The sequence below is a fragment of the Lathyrus oleraceus genome, chromosome 6 (genome assembly GCF_024323335.1).
Source record: "Lathyrus oleraceus cultivar Zhongwan6 chromosome 6, CAAS_Psat_ZW6_1.0, whole genome shotgun sequence".
NCBI lineage: Eukaryota > Viridiplantae > Streptophyta > Magnoliopsida > Fabales > Fabaceae > Lathyrus > Lathyrus oleraceus.
In genome coordinates, this window is record NC_066584.1 from 285,776,429 (window position 1) to 285,791,273 (window position 14,845).

Below are 14,845 nucleotides of genomic sequence, written 5' to 3' on the forward strand. Positions count from 1 at the left end.
TGATTGGGTCTTTGTTGATGTCAATCTCCCAAACACGTCGTATGTTCTGGAATTTGTTGTTGCATGTCGAACTGTAGTTTCACACTGTCACTCTAGTTCATCTCCATGATAGTGAACCGAATTATTGGTGTTTTTGCTATCTAAACTGCAACATCATCATGGTTAACCTGATGGTCAATACCAGATACAACCTCCAGATAAAATGTATAAGAATTCGACATGATTAGAAGATATGTAATTGGATAATTTTTTAAAATCAAAAGTAGAGTTGTTTAGTAATAATACATCGTCTGGTCCAATGTGGTCTAAAAGATTGTGATAGACTACTACAACGTGTTTGGGACATCTATTGTAGTTCATCCCCTTAACTGACCACCTATATCGAAAAGATTGAAAATATATTAGTTACAGTCAATTATAGTATAAAGTCTAACAAATTATAAGATTTAAGATAAACTTACTTTGTTGCATAGGGGAATGTGAATGGCTTCTCGTTGACTGGAGTGATTGACGACATTCTTGACCAATCCCATGCTTGTAGCAAATAGACGTAAGAATAAAATGTACAAGTATTTTTTTTTTGGCCATTTTTACACAACGAACTATATAGATGGGACAAAACAGCTAAACCCCAATTATGTTTACCTACTTTATTTATGTTTCGTAATATTGACAAATACATAATATTTACCGCATTACCAGTACTTTCAGTAAATAAAAAATTACCAAATAAAACCATAATATAACAATGAGCTTTAATTATCTTTTCATACTTAGTAGATTCTTCGTTTAATGTTATACTTGAATAATATTGTTTAAGATATTTTAAATTAATACCTTGACCCCTAAGTTGACCTGAAGTCTATCCCGTAGTAGTGTCTTCACACAAAGGGGCCCCCAATCATTCATCGCATATAGAGTTACCTTGGTTAACTCTACCATTTATGGTCTTACAATTGATAGGTAAACCTAACAACATGCAAATGACCTCAAGTGTGACGGTACACTCATCCAAAGGAAGGTGAATTGTGTGGGTCTCAGGTCTCTATCTTTCTACCAAATCAAGAATAAATTTGTAATCAACTGAGTATGAGACTATGTTGAGTAGATTACAAAAACCACATGCTCGTAGATACGGTTTTATCAAAGGGTCGTGTGGTACATATTCATGTACACGACATCGAAATCTCTTTGGGTCCTAACAAAAGATAATTAAGAAATAAGTAAAAATAAGTAATAAACAATAGACATTTTGTTAGGAAATAATAAATAAGTAAGAATAAGTAATAAACAATAGAGAATAAGTAATAACTTACAAATGTCGCAATATTATCGATTGTTCCTCGATGTTCATCACCCATGATCAGTAGAGAGATTTTGTTTCTTTGAGTATCTGTTACTGACTACCATGCATCAAAGGTTTTGCTTTCTGTAAACCTATTATACAAATTGATGGTACATGGTTGTACGGGAAATATAACGGAACGCTACTGATGGCAATGGAACAAGATGGCAATAACAACATCTTCCAATCACATTTACACTAGTTGAAGGGGAGACTGCTAGGGGATGAAGTTTTTTCCTTAAAAAATCTCCGATTACACATTGCTCTTCATTCTAACTCATGTTTGATCTCAGATAGACACCCATCAATTGTGGTTCACAAGGTTGACTCCGACTATTTCGTCCTTAAAGGATTTGTATGGGACCCACAAGAAAGCGTTGTTTGGTACAAGGAATAATATATCATTATAGGGAACAACCAATTTGAAACCAAAGAATGGTACATTGGATCCATGAAGGAATAAACTCTGAACCAAAGAGTAAACAAGTGTATTTGCCAAAAAAGAAGGAATAAAGTGTTTGACATCAAGGAAAACATCTTTTGGTTCACAAGGTGGACTCCAATTAAATCGTCACAAAAGGATGTGCATGGAATCAAAGGGAAATATATTAGATCTCAAAAATATGGCATTGATTGATGAATAACTAAGAATCGTTGAATGGGGTAGGATTAATAAATAAGGTAGGATTAATAAATAGGGTAGCTCGCGGAGAATCTGAATCCTTGTGCCTACGTATTTTCACCGTGCAATGAGAAAGTCAGAGCTTTCGTAGTTCATCCCACTGCGAATGGAACAAAGACATCAAGATACTGAGGCGAGAGAAATGATATATGATAATGCAAGATGAAGAAAACTTGGCAGTCATTTGATATGAACCATACGAAAGTTTATAAGTAAAGGTGAATACGATGAGCAACTAGGTCATTCGTTCCGTACCCAAAGATATTTAGAATGAGTTAATAGAATTCTCCACTCTCATTCATTCTTTACTACTTAAGGCTCATGACATGCGATTCTCATCATAACTTTCAAGTTGCTGAAGAAGAATCCTTGTTGCTCCTTGTGATGATGAAGACTTTATCTATCATTTAATTCAAATTACACTAAAGTCTATGAACAAAGGTGAATACCTTGAGCAACTGAGTTATTCGTCTCATACCCAAGGATACCCTAGACAAGGATAGGAATTATCCACTTTCATCATTCTTTGTTACTTAAGGCTCATGACATACAACTTGAATCATGATTGATAAACTCTTACAAAAACACCTTTAATGTGTCTTGTATAATCCACTACTTGATTTGTCTGGGATGCCTTGATTGAAAGTTTGAACTTGAGGCCTTGAGATCTACAGCATTGCAGGAACTAGTCCTATCAAGTGATCAAAGGGCTTTAGATCACTTGAATAGACTGAGGGGTTATACACAAATCAAAGGATTTAGTTCATCAAAATTTATTTTGATCAACTTAAATGGAAGGGATTGAATTAATGGTCAATTATCTACAACCTAATCTAAAGGTCAAATGATATTCACAAACCCTAAGCTAATGGATCATGCAAATGTTAGGATCAAACTAAACATCAAACACCAAATATCACATGAAAAACAATGATTAAAAGATCAATTAATCTAAATCAAACCTTACTCTAAGGGATCATGAATTTCTATGACTAAACCTTAGGGTTAAAAGAGTCAATTCATATGGATGTTTAATTAGAAAGTTAGTTCTAAAGTTAAAATCTAATTAAGATCAATTATCCTAATTACCTAATTTTCAAACTAAACAAATAATTCAAACACAATTAAAATCTTAACTAATTGAATTCTAAAATTCTAATCAAGTTAATCCTAATTAAAATCCCCTAATTGGCCTAATTAAAAGCTAAAAAACAATTAACAACAACATTAATAAAAATGGGCTTAAACATGGGGGTGTCGCATCCGCGAAAAACAACCGGCGGGCTAAAACAAAAACAAACAGAGCCGCCACCGTGCGTTATTTATCCCAACAGAGGGAAAGGAAACGCTCGAAGTAAACCTGGAAAAGACATGGTCTCGCGACCAAAGAGAGATGGGATCGGGAGTCGGTTACGCAAGGGGAAGGTATTAGCACCCCTACGCATCCGTCGTACTCGACGGGATCCACGCTCAGAAAGACAGGATAAGGTTGCTAAAACTGCTCACAAACAATGCACACACACACCGGAAACAACACAGGTGGGAGAAGAGAGGAAAGGGCTCGCTAGAATATCGCATCCTATGCCTACGTATCTCATCTGGAATGAGAATCAGAGCTACCGTAGTTCGGCTCACGCACGCCAAACAAAACACATACAAACAAGCAAACATGGAAACCGAATGCCAATCGCTGGACTTACATCGGACTCTGAACCAACAAACACACACTGGAAACCAACTGCCAATCGCTGGACTTATGTCGGACTCCAAGCACACAACAATAGGATACAGAATGCCAATCGCTGGGCTTACATCCGTCTCCTAACACACACAAGAAGGATAACAAACAACAAGTTACTAAGGAGTCTGGCACTCGGGCCTAGCAACTGTCAAGCAAACACACGCAAAAAAGAAAAAGGGTGAACACACAGACTAACAGGGAGTCGGGAACTCGAGCCTGATAGCTGCCAAGCACAACACACTAAAAAAAGAAAAGGGTGCCCGGAGAGATCTCGTACGACCTCCTGCCTACGTACCTCATCTGGTATGAGGATCAGGGCAACGTAGTTCGGCTGAACAGGGGAGAAACTTTCTCCTAACCAGAGACTGGGAAATGACAAACTAGAAGGGAGACTGACTTGAGCCTAATAGTTATCATGTATTCCACAATGGTCCTAGGTTGAGTTTTCTATCTAACTTGCACAGGCAGCAAGCTATCCTAAACAGGCAAAGCAAAGCATACAAGCAAAACAAAGCAAACATACACACAATTAGCACACACTATATACAAGCAAAGTGGGCTCACACATGGCTAGGCTTTAGTCGAGGGGTCATGTCGACCTCGACAAACAAGCCACTGTATCAGGGTGATGTTAGCTCTTAACCCTAACATTGAGAGTTAAGGTGAAGCAGATGAAATGGGAAGTGAGGGTAAGACCTCACAGCTCTTATCCCTGGCCAGGGAGAGCTTCAGACAAATGAAAGTGTGGGTTCAGAAAGTGGGAACCCTTCTACACTTATGACTGACTCAACAGAGATCTTGGGTTAATATCCACAATGCATCAACACCAGTTGTGTGAGCAAAGGGATGACTCAACTGAATAGCAGGAGATGGATTGCACATCTCTTTTATCTACCAATTGCCTTATCAAAGGTCTTTTCCTGCTTGGCACAAAGATAAACAATCACAAGCATTGCCTCTTAAGGAGGACTTCAGATAGGTGCCTGCCCAAGTAACAGGACAGGTCTTCCAGACTACATGAAGTCAGTGAGTTATACCTCAATTGGTTAAGCAACCAAGCAACAGCAAAAGCAAGTTCAAAAGAACTATAGCAACTAATGTACCTGAAAACAACCTAACTCAGTCAGTATACAACTCAAAAAGTCAAACAGACAAACTAATGGTCAACAGTTAACTGTACACAAGCAAACAGACAAGCAAGCTATGCATCAAGATACAAGGCACAAGCTTAACTCAAAGGAGCTAATCCACCTACAAAACAACTCAATGTTAATCAACATCAATCAAATATCAATCCAAATAAGCAAATGAATCAAACTCCTCAAGGCCATATGCTTCTTGTCCTGAAAATAAAGCCCAAACATGAGAAGCAAACCACTAGGACAAGGCCTAGGGTCAAAGAGGAAGAAATAATTCAAAACAGAACATGAAAATTGGAATAAATCAAGTTCAATCAAATTAGAACATCATCCAATTGGTCCCATGTCAATATCATCAACCAATTTCATTTCACAAAGCATCTAAGGCAAGGCATGCAAGTTGAAAGCTCATTGAAGCAAACAGAATGAACCAATCCACATCAACTCCAAAATGACTCAATAAATTCCAAGAAAAATCATGGCTAAACAGCACTCATAAAATGATCATCATACCAAAAATCAAGGCATTTGGACAAGTGGAAACATGGCAAGTAAATTCCATAAGGCAAGGTATACACAAACAAGCTCAAATGAGGCACAATTTCATACATCAACTTCACACAAGCCTAAAACAGAATCTAAACATGATAAATGCATCCAACCAAAGCCACAATAAACTTCAAAGTGTCTAGAATCAATGTGCAAAATTTCAAGTTCATATGATAAACATCCAGCATTTAACAAATCATCTAAGTTCATGACTCATCAAAAGGTCCACAAATGACAAGCCAGCAAAGAAAATCCCAAACAAATCAAAAATGCATCTCAAATTCTACAAAAATTCATGATCAATCCTAACATCCAGAAGTAGCATCATGCAAAAATTCACATCATTTGGCATTGGATTGGCATGGAAAAGAAATTCCACAAGTCAAGCAAGCAATGGTGTGACACACATTGTCACACCTACATTAAACAGATCATAACTCATCAACCAGAAATGAGAAAAATGCAAACTCTATACCAAAATGTCCATTAAAGTGTCTATTTTAAGCATGCAAAATTTCACAATCATTGGATCAAAACTTATCATTTCACAATCAAAATGGCAAAGGAGGTACAAGATAACACATGTATGAACATTCCCTAAGCAAAATAAAAATCCATGCGTGCACAATTTCTGGAAAAATCACCATAAAATACCAGACATCATGAGGAACATCATGCAAAAAATCCCAGGCCAATTGGATCAATATTCAATGAGTTATGATTTTTTGAGATGAATGAAAAAAAAAAAAAACATGAAACCATGGTACATGAATGGCATGGAACATATGACATAAAATGCAAAAGGACCAAATGGAAATGCCTCCGCCTGGAATCGAAGTGAAGGCGATTTTGAATTGAGGCGCCAGGTTAAACGCCGCGTTTCATTTAATTGAAACGTTGGCCGATCAGAAGCCGACACCTGGACCAACGCATGAAGAAGAACACACAAACGCATGCAAATTACGCGGTGAGAGGATCAAACACGGTTTCTGGACAGAAACCCTAACATTCATGCAATGTTCTTCGTGTTCATCAACATCAAGATCCAACATGCACAGAAATTTATCATACGCATACCATTGGAATCGTCCTTCAACATACATCATCACGCCATAGCTAATTCGATCTAATTCGTCCTAGGTTCAAAGATTCGAAGCAAAACATTTTCATGCACCAATCTTAGATCTAACATAACTTCCTCATTTCTTGATGAAATTCGATGATTCAAAGCTCAATGTACTCTACATCCAAAGATCTACCAAAAGCACCTAATTATTTCATGAATTAGAACATTCAAAAACTGACCTTCAATGATGTACAGAAGTGGAATCAGTTGTTTCAGGCTTGGTAAGGTCAAAACAGGTGCTCTCCAATGCTCATGTGAATGAATGGATGAAGATTCAATGATCAATTGTGCTTGATACAGCTCAAATCCTCAGATGCCATTGATGAATGCTTGCTTCAACAGTCCTCAATTTGCATGACAGTTCATGGATCTTGCTTCCAAAGTCTTCAATTACACTTGTGAATCAATGATGGATCAAGAACAAGGCACGGTTCGTGAAGAAAATTGCAGAAAAGTTGAGAGGGAAAAAATGTGAAGTTTTTGGATCTAGATCTAGATTTCAGAATTCTGTTATGCTAATGAAGAAAACAGTTATGATTAGGTTTATATATGGTTTGTTAATGATGCACACTAATCATGATTAAGCAAATGCAATGGTATTAGTGAAATGAAGGTGTTATGCCAAATTGTCCAATTCACCTCTATACATACAATGACCAATAGAACAGTGCATATTCTGGTTTGAAATCCACATGAAATGGTATTTGGAGGCAAAAGTAATTGTTAGAAAGTGAAAACAAAGCATATTTTTCAAATTGCCATTTTCCCTCCAAAATTCAAATGGAAATTCAAATATTTTTGTGATCAAAATGCATGGCCTATGATGCTAGAATTGGATATTACATGACAAAACAAGAATGTTGCAAAAAATCCCACTCCATTTGGCCTTTTGGTTCAAAAGTTATGCCCTTATAAAGTTCAAATTTGCTTGACCAAGATTTGACCATATCTTGCCAACCACACATAAGAAATTCATGTTCTTGGACTTTTTGAAACGGTGAGAGCAAGATCTTCAACTTTCATGTTGGACAAAATTTTATTTGAAGATTTCTTGATGATGTAAACTTGAGGAGAAGACCTTTCCATTTTTGGCAATTTTGAATTACAAGTCACTTTCTATTTTTGGAAAGTTTTGTCCTGACTTTATTTTCTTCAATGTTGATGTTTGAAATGTCAAATGAGACTTGTTTGACCATGAATGAAGTGTTTCTAACCCTCTCCACTTCCAAATCCATCAGTTGACTTGTGGTTGACTTTTGTTGACCGATGAATGACTTGGCCATGCACAGATGAATTTGAGCCTCAATCTTCTGATGAAATGGCTCAAACATGAAACCCTAGCTTGCACAAGCTCCTTAAAACCATAGAATGATCCTTATCTCAATGAAGACCTCATCTTCTTGACAAGCCCTGATTGGCACAATTCAGATGATTAGGGTTGACCAGAGGTCAAAACCCTAATCCCAAGGAACATGATCAAGCATAATGAACCTCTTGGTGATGATAAGACCATGATGATGATGATGTACCATTTCAACCAAGATAATATCCAACCTCCTTAAGGCACCAAGAAACCCTAATTTGAAGCACAAACCCTCAGATGATTAGTGATCAACTCATGAAAACCCTCAGGCTTGAATCTTTTAACCTCTTTATCTTCTGATCAAGACTTGGGAGGATGACTTGCTCAATGTTGCCACATGATATGCAAAGATGCAATGCCTAATGTCCTAAAAAATTAAATGCAATATGCTAAGCTAGTCCCAAGAGAGGAGGGCAAATTTTGAGGTGTTACAGCTGCCCCTATTCAATCCACTGTGAACCTGTCGATATGAATAGCCTCGGCTTTCAGATGATCAGGGTGAAGAGTGATTGAATACCAAGAACAGACGAACAATTTGCACTTTGATGGGAAAATAATTAACAATGCCTGTCAGAATCGGCGAAGAAACAATCTCGAAAGAAAAACCCGTCTGGTACGGAGAAAGTCGGCCTGAATACCGCACAGAAATATTGTCTGGACAAATGGTAAAACATAGATAACCATGGCCTGAACACCACTCATCAGTTTGAATACTGATCCTCGGAATATGAGAGCATTAACGTTGGTCTGAACACCGGGAGACTAGCCTGAACGTAAAAACTGGCCTGAACGCCACTTTGGTCTGAACACCACCTCGGTCTAGATACCGCTTCGGTCTGGATACCGGGAAACTGGCCTGACTGCCGCAAGCTGCACCGATCTGGACTTCGGAAGCTTCTTCGATCTGGAAATCGGAAACTGGTCTGAATACCCACCTCGGTCTAGATACCGCTTCGGTCTGGATACCGGGAAACTGGTCATGCCTGTCAGCATCGGCAGAAAGGAACAGATACATGAGACGGCACATGTGCCAATGACCCATGCTGGGGATAACAAGCCACGAACCGGTTATTCTCTATTCAACCCTAGCCAACGAACACTTTGCGTTTAGCTGGGGATTATTCTTTCTCTTGTTTTCCTTTCCTTTTTGAACCCCGAAACTCCTTGGATTAACATTCCCATCTCCGCCCGACAGAAACCCTACCTCCAATATTGTTGTCATACCCCGATTTTGGTCCTGAATTTCTTTCATTTTTCTTTTTCACTTAGGCGTTTGGCCTAAAGTTCATTTGCATACATTCATTCCCAAATCCATATTTTGTGATAAACATTGGTTATCTAGCCTTTTGATCATGGTGCTTTGTGATTACAAAATGGATTTTAGTTATTTGACTTTTTTTTAATTTTTAATTTCAATTTAATTTCAAAGTAAATCTAATTCCAAATTTCGAATTAATCTTAATTGTTTTTTTTACTAATGATTCAAACTCTAATTGATTTTTTATTTCCACATAAATGTTAGAGTTGATATCAAAGTAATTTTAACAAATTATAGATTGATTTGGTTTTAATTGGTTTTGTTGGTTTTCTTTTGATTTTAAATTGAGATTTTGGTTAGTCTCAGGTTATCTCTAAAATCCATATCCATTTTTATAATCAATTATCCAAATTCCTTAAACCCACAATTAATCCATAAACCTTTTAATGGAGGTTTTCATTTACTATATTATTTATCCATAAAACAAGCAGGATTTTGGCCAGCATACCCTGTGAGCAAGGTCGGTTGGACGTGGCAATTTTACACTACAAACAAGTTGTTACATGTGACCCCAGTTTGGAAGTTTACAATAATTTGGGTTTTGCTTTGAGAGGTAGAGACAGAGTGGAAGTTTTCCATCCAGTGTTTGGCAGAACAAGACTTCAAATGCCAATAAGAATTGCTTACCACCGCTTTTTTACTGTGAAGTTTGTGATCTTATTTTGAATCCCAAGAGTGTGGAAAATCATAATAAAGGAAAGAGACATCGAGGAAGGTTATTAGAAGTACGTGAGAAATCAATGAAACATAAAACTTCAAATGGAGAAGAGATTAAACATAGTCAAAGTTCTCAAAATAATCCAGCAGTTCAACCTAAGAAAGTTCCCGTTGTTATTTCTAAAAGGAAAATACATCACAAATTCTACTACAAGCGCTACTTGAAATTCTTAATTCCACAAAGCCACACTACATTCGCGGTGTTAAACCCAATAATCTGCTAAAGCCGGCAAACTATTTGCTAATCACGATGTGGAACCTCCTCCAAATGTTGTTCCCTGCATCTCAAAGCCATGACAATTCTGCATTTCTTCTAACCGCCGCAGCCCGAACTTCAAATTAGAGTTTCTGCTACAATGCTATCTGAAACAGTTGAAGAAACTCAAAGTTTAACTTATGAAAGCAAGCTTGCAATGTACACCAGACTATTGAAAACTGTGGGATTCAACAAGAGCCAAGTTTCATAAACAGAGTTGATGAATCTTCAAGTGTTAGTTTTTCTTACCTGAGAAGCTTATGCAATATTTGAAAGATTTATCCAAGTTTCCAACGGGAGGTTTTGATCGGTTGGAGCTTTTAATAGCTAAGGCTCAGTTACTTGCATTCTACCGTTTAAAGGGTTACTCTTACTCGCCTGAACTCTGATATTTCAGAGGTTTGAACAACAACATCACAAGCCTAAACCATGGCATTCCAAATGTAGCAAGCAACAATTCTAGTTCTACAATGCATATCATACACCAAGTTGCAGCAATCAAAAACCATGAGCAGGCTATGACAACAACCTGCATTCCAAGCACCCTGCAAAAATCCACAAACTGCAGCAGTGCACCAAGCAATTAAACTTACCCTGCAAAAATCCACAAACTGCAGCAGTGCACCAAGTAATTAAACTTGCCATGCAAAAACTGAACAACTGTAGCCCTGCACTAATTCCCTTGCAAAAGCCACAACATCAAATAAAGGAACAAAATGCCCTAGTTGTGAAAAAAATTAGATCCGTTATGGCTGAGAGACAGGCTACCATTCTGGAAATTGAACTAGAGGCTGCTATATCTGAAAAGAATGAAGCCTTGGCTGCTCGAGACGTTGCCCTTAGGCAGAGGGATGAAGCGCTCGCCCAGAGGGATAATGCTCTGTTGGAACGGGATAATGCCCTTGCGGCCCTGCAATGTCGGAATAGTTCTGCCAACTTTTCATTCAACGGTGGAAATCATTGTGGATCAAAGCGGATGCACCGTTCTTCAAACCATCATCTATCCAACAAGGACTGCCGGTCTTCCGCAAAGTACTGTTGGAATGCTTCCAGCTCCATCATCAGCATCAGTACCCAAAACCAAATTTCAAATGAAATTCAAAGATTTATTAGTAGAAATAAAAAGAAAAATCACATAAAAGTGTAAGGAGGATCGCTGTAGCACAAAAAACCAGGAATACATTGTTGCCTTGGTACATGACAAAGAAATAGCTATACCTAAGCAGGAGTCCATCCAATCTTCCTTTTTCTGTTAATGCCAGTGGTCAATTCTGTGGAGTTGCAGTCCATCCAATATATCAGGAGACTCTGTCCATGGCACTTGCAAAGCATTTTGATGCGTGGCTACTAATTGTGGACTCTCTTTCACTTCCTGGTCGGGCACCATCGAAGGAAGTTGAAGTTACTAAAGAAAGCTCAAGGCCTGAGAGACCTGTGTTTATTAAGAGAAGTAGTACTCAGGCTGCATTGAATTTGAGCCAGAATTCTCTGGATGGACTGATTCCGTCTAAAATGACAACGAACCTTCATGCACTGCAAACCTGAAATTTTAGAAAATTGGTTAATAATTCACGTAACAACGGAAATTCTGAAAGCCAGGAGATACGCGGAAGAAGTAGAGACAAAAGAACCATTGATGGGGCTTTAGGAATTCTAAGAGCATGAAAAAAAATTCAAAGACATTGAAGAAAATGAAGCTCTCAATCAGAACTGATACTGTCACATGTGCATCTGCTCAAAGCAACCGCTTGTACTGCAATCATATTACAATTCCCAGCACAAGAATGTTATCAAATTTATTGCAAATTGGAAGCTGTGATCAACACCGGAACCAAACCACTCTTGAGTCTTCAATAATTTTTCACTGCAGTAACAAAACCCAGAGTAATCAGTCAAAGCGTTAAGATTTCAAGGAAATTCCCAATTTGGAATTGGGACAAAAGCAAAGAAGAAAGCTAAGTACAGATTACCATTTTAGAATTGTAGCATCAAAACAGGCTAAACTCGTTTCTGAGCAAAAAAGCGCTTCTGAAAGCTTTCTCCATTGAACCTTTATACACCAATCTAAAACCCTAATCAGAAGAGATAAATAGGAAAGCAAAGCGAATTAGTGGGGGAGACGAAAAAGTTAGCGGCGAGAACTTTTAAAAGAACCCTAAATCCAAAAATCGATACATACCTGATAGAGAGGCGAAATAGTGAAGTTTGAGCCGTCACTACCGTCTTCACCGCCGGAGGTGAGCTCCCTTTCACTTCAGCCTTTGTTTTCTTGTACGATTCGAGAGTTGTGGAGAGAAACGCGAGGTGGAAACGGAAGGATATTGAGGGTTTGAGTGAGCGCGCTTGTGAGAAGAGTGAAGGTTGGTGATGAGCGATTTTGAGAGCGACTGAGAGAGGTAAATGTTTAAGAGAGACGCGATTGTGAGTGAGATTGTGGGTCGAGAGAAGAGGGCGTGAGAGTTTGAGAGAGCATCGTTGAGATTGGACGAGACGGAGAGATTGAGAGAGGAAGAGTTCTGAGAGTTGGTTCATTTTCTTTTTTACTTTAAGCGTGGTTTAAAACTTTTTTTAATTCCATTTTAAGTGACTGTTGGTTTTCCAGTAGATATTAATATTGGCTATTAAAGTTGATTCTTTTTTACCATTTCCAACTTATTCCCCTTCGGAAATCCAACAGACAAGTGGTTGGAATTAATTAGGTTATTATACCCTTTTTTATTATTTAGTTTTTATTATTTTTTATTTTAATCCTTTTTAATTTATTTTAGTTTATATATTTAAGTTAGTATTAAAATATCAGTTAGCTAGTAAGTGATCTGGTGGAGGGGAGTGGCTTTTAGATCTTTAGTGTAGTGGGTTCGATACTCCTAGGTGTAGTTTTTCTTTCTTTTATATTTATGCTTTATTATTCATATTTCTTTTTTTATTTATTGTTTAATAATATGATTTGTTTTTTTCTTTTAATTGCATCATGCATTCGAAACCATTTTTTTTTTTTTTTAACTTATAAAAATCATATTTTCTCGATTTAATATCGAGCCCTTTTTCACACCCTTGTAAGTCGATTGCTTTTTAAGCATCGCCGTCAACCTCACATTGCTTACTCTTGGGCTTTCTTACAATGAGCCGGTTCTCTTGCACTTACACTCATACTTTTGCATTATTTATTGTTTGGGCCCGATTTAATTATTCCAATATTTTGAATCCCCATTTGACAAAATGTACCCCACTCCCCCGATGTGTAATAATCTTGTACTGTTTTATTTCTTTATTGTTTGACTGTGTAGTTAGCTACTAACACAAGAATAAAATCAACAATTTCAAAAATACAAAAAATATGACTCGATCCAACGTCGAGTATTTTCTCAACAAACAAATCAATTCATTTCTCTCTCCATTCTATTCCATTTCTTTCAAAAAAAACTTCATCAAATGCTTGATCCAACGTCAAGCCATTTCTCATAATAAAAACTCAAAAAAAAAATATTAATTCATAGTCAAGACTTTTTTCAATAAGATGGAAGTGGAACGTGGTGTATACCGCGCACTCCTGAGACTAGGATTCGAGATGTATATCTCGCCAATCCTAGCTCTCGCCATCATCCAAATTTATCCACTTTGTTTTCTCTCAAACACTCATTCAAATTTCTCAAACGTCCATCAATACTTGATCTAGGTCAAGTCATTTTCACAACAAAACTCAAAACACCTAATTCTTACTTAAACACTTTTTCCATAAAGGTGGAAATGGAACATGGTGTATACCATGCACTCCTGAGGTTAAGATTCGAGACGTATGCCTCGCCAATCTTAACTCTCGCCATCGTCTAAAATTGTCAATGTGGTTTCGTCAAACCTTTTTCTCAATCAAATCTAAGATACTTAAATCTTATTTAAGACTCTTTCAATAAAGGTGGAAATGGAACATGGTGTATACCATGCACTCCTGAGGTTAAGATTCGAGACGTATGCCTCGCCAATTTTAACTCTCGCCATCGTCTAAAATTGTCAATGCGGTTTCTTCAAACCCTTTCTCAATCAAATTCCAAAATACTTAATTCCTATCTTAAACTCTTTCAATAAAGATGGAAATGGAACATGGTGTATACCGTGCACTCCTGAGGCTAGGATTCGAGATGTATATCTCGCTCATCCAAGTTCTCGCCATCACTCAAAATACATCCAACCAATCAAACTCTTTCTCGCCGCCGTGCGATTAATCAAAAACCTTTTTCATAAATGAAAGATATATTGTCTTAAGAGATACAAAACAATGTTTCGGCCACGATTGTTGAGTAGAGATAAATGACGCTTTTCCGAATGTAGATTTATAAATCCGTTCGATGTGTGGTATGCGTCCACTCCTCATCTGTTTTGGGTAAAACAATGTTTTCGTCGATTAATACAGTATAGCTTTCGCTAAAAATCGACCAATAAACAAACATTTTTCTACCCAGAACTACGTAAGCCTTGATTTCTCTTTTGAGATACGTAGGAGCAGGATTTGTAAATCTTGTCAGGCCCACTAATAAAAAACTTAGGTTTAGTCCTTCGTTAAAAAATCCAAAAAACTTTATCCCCTCTTCTATTCTTTCTTTCCCACCTAATA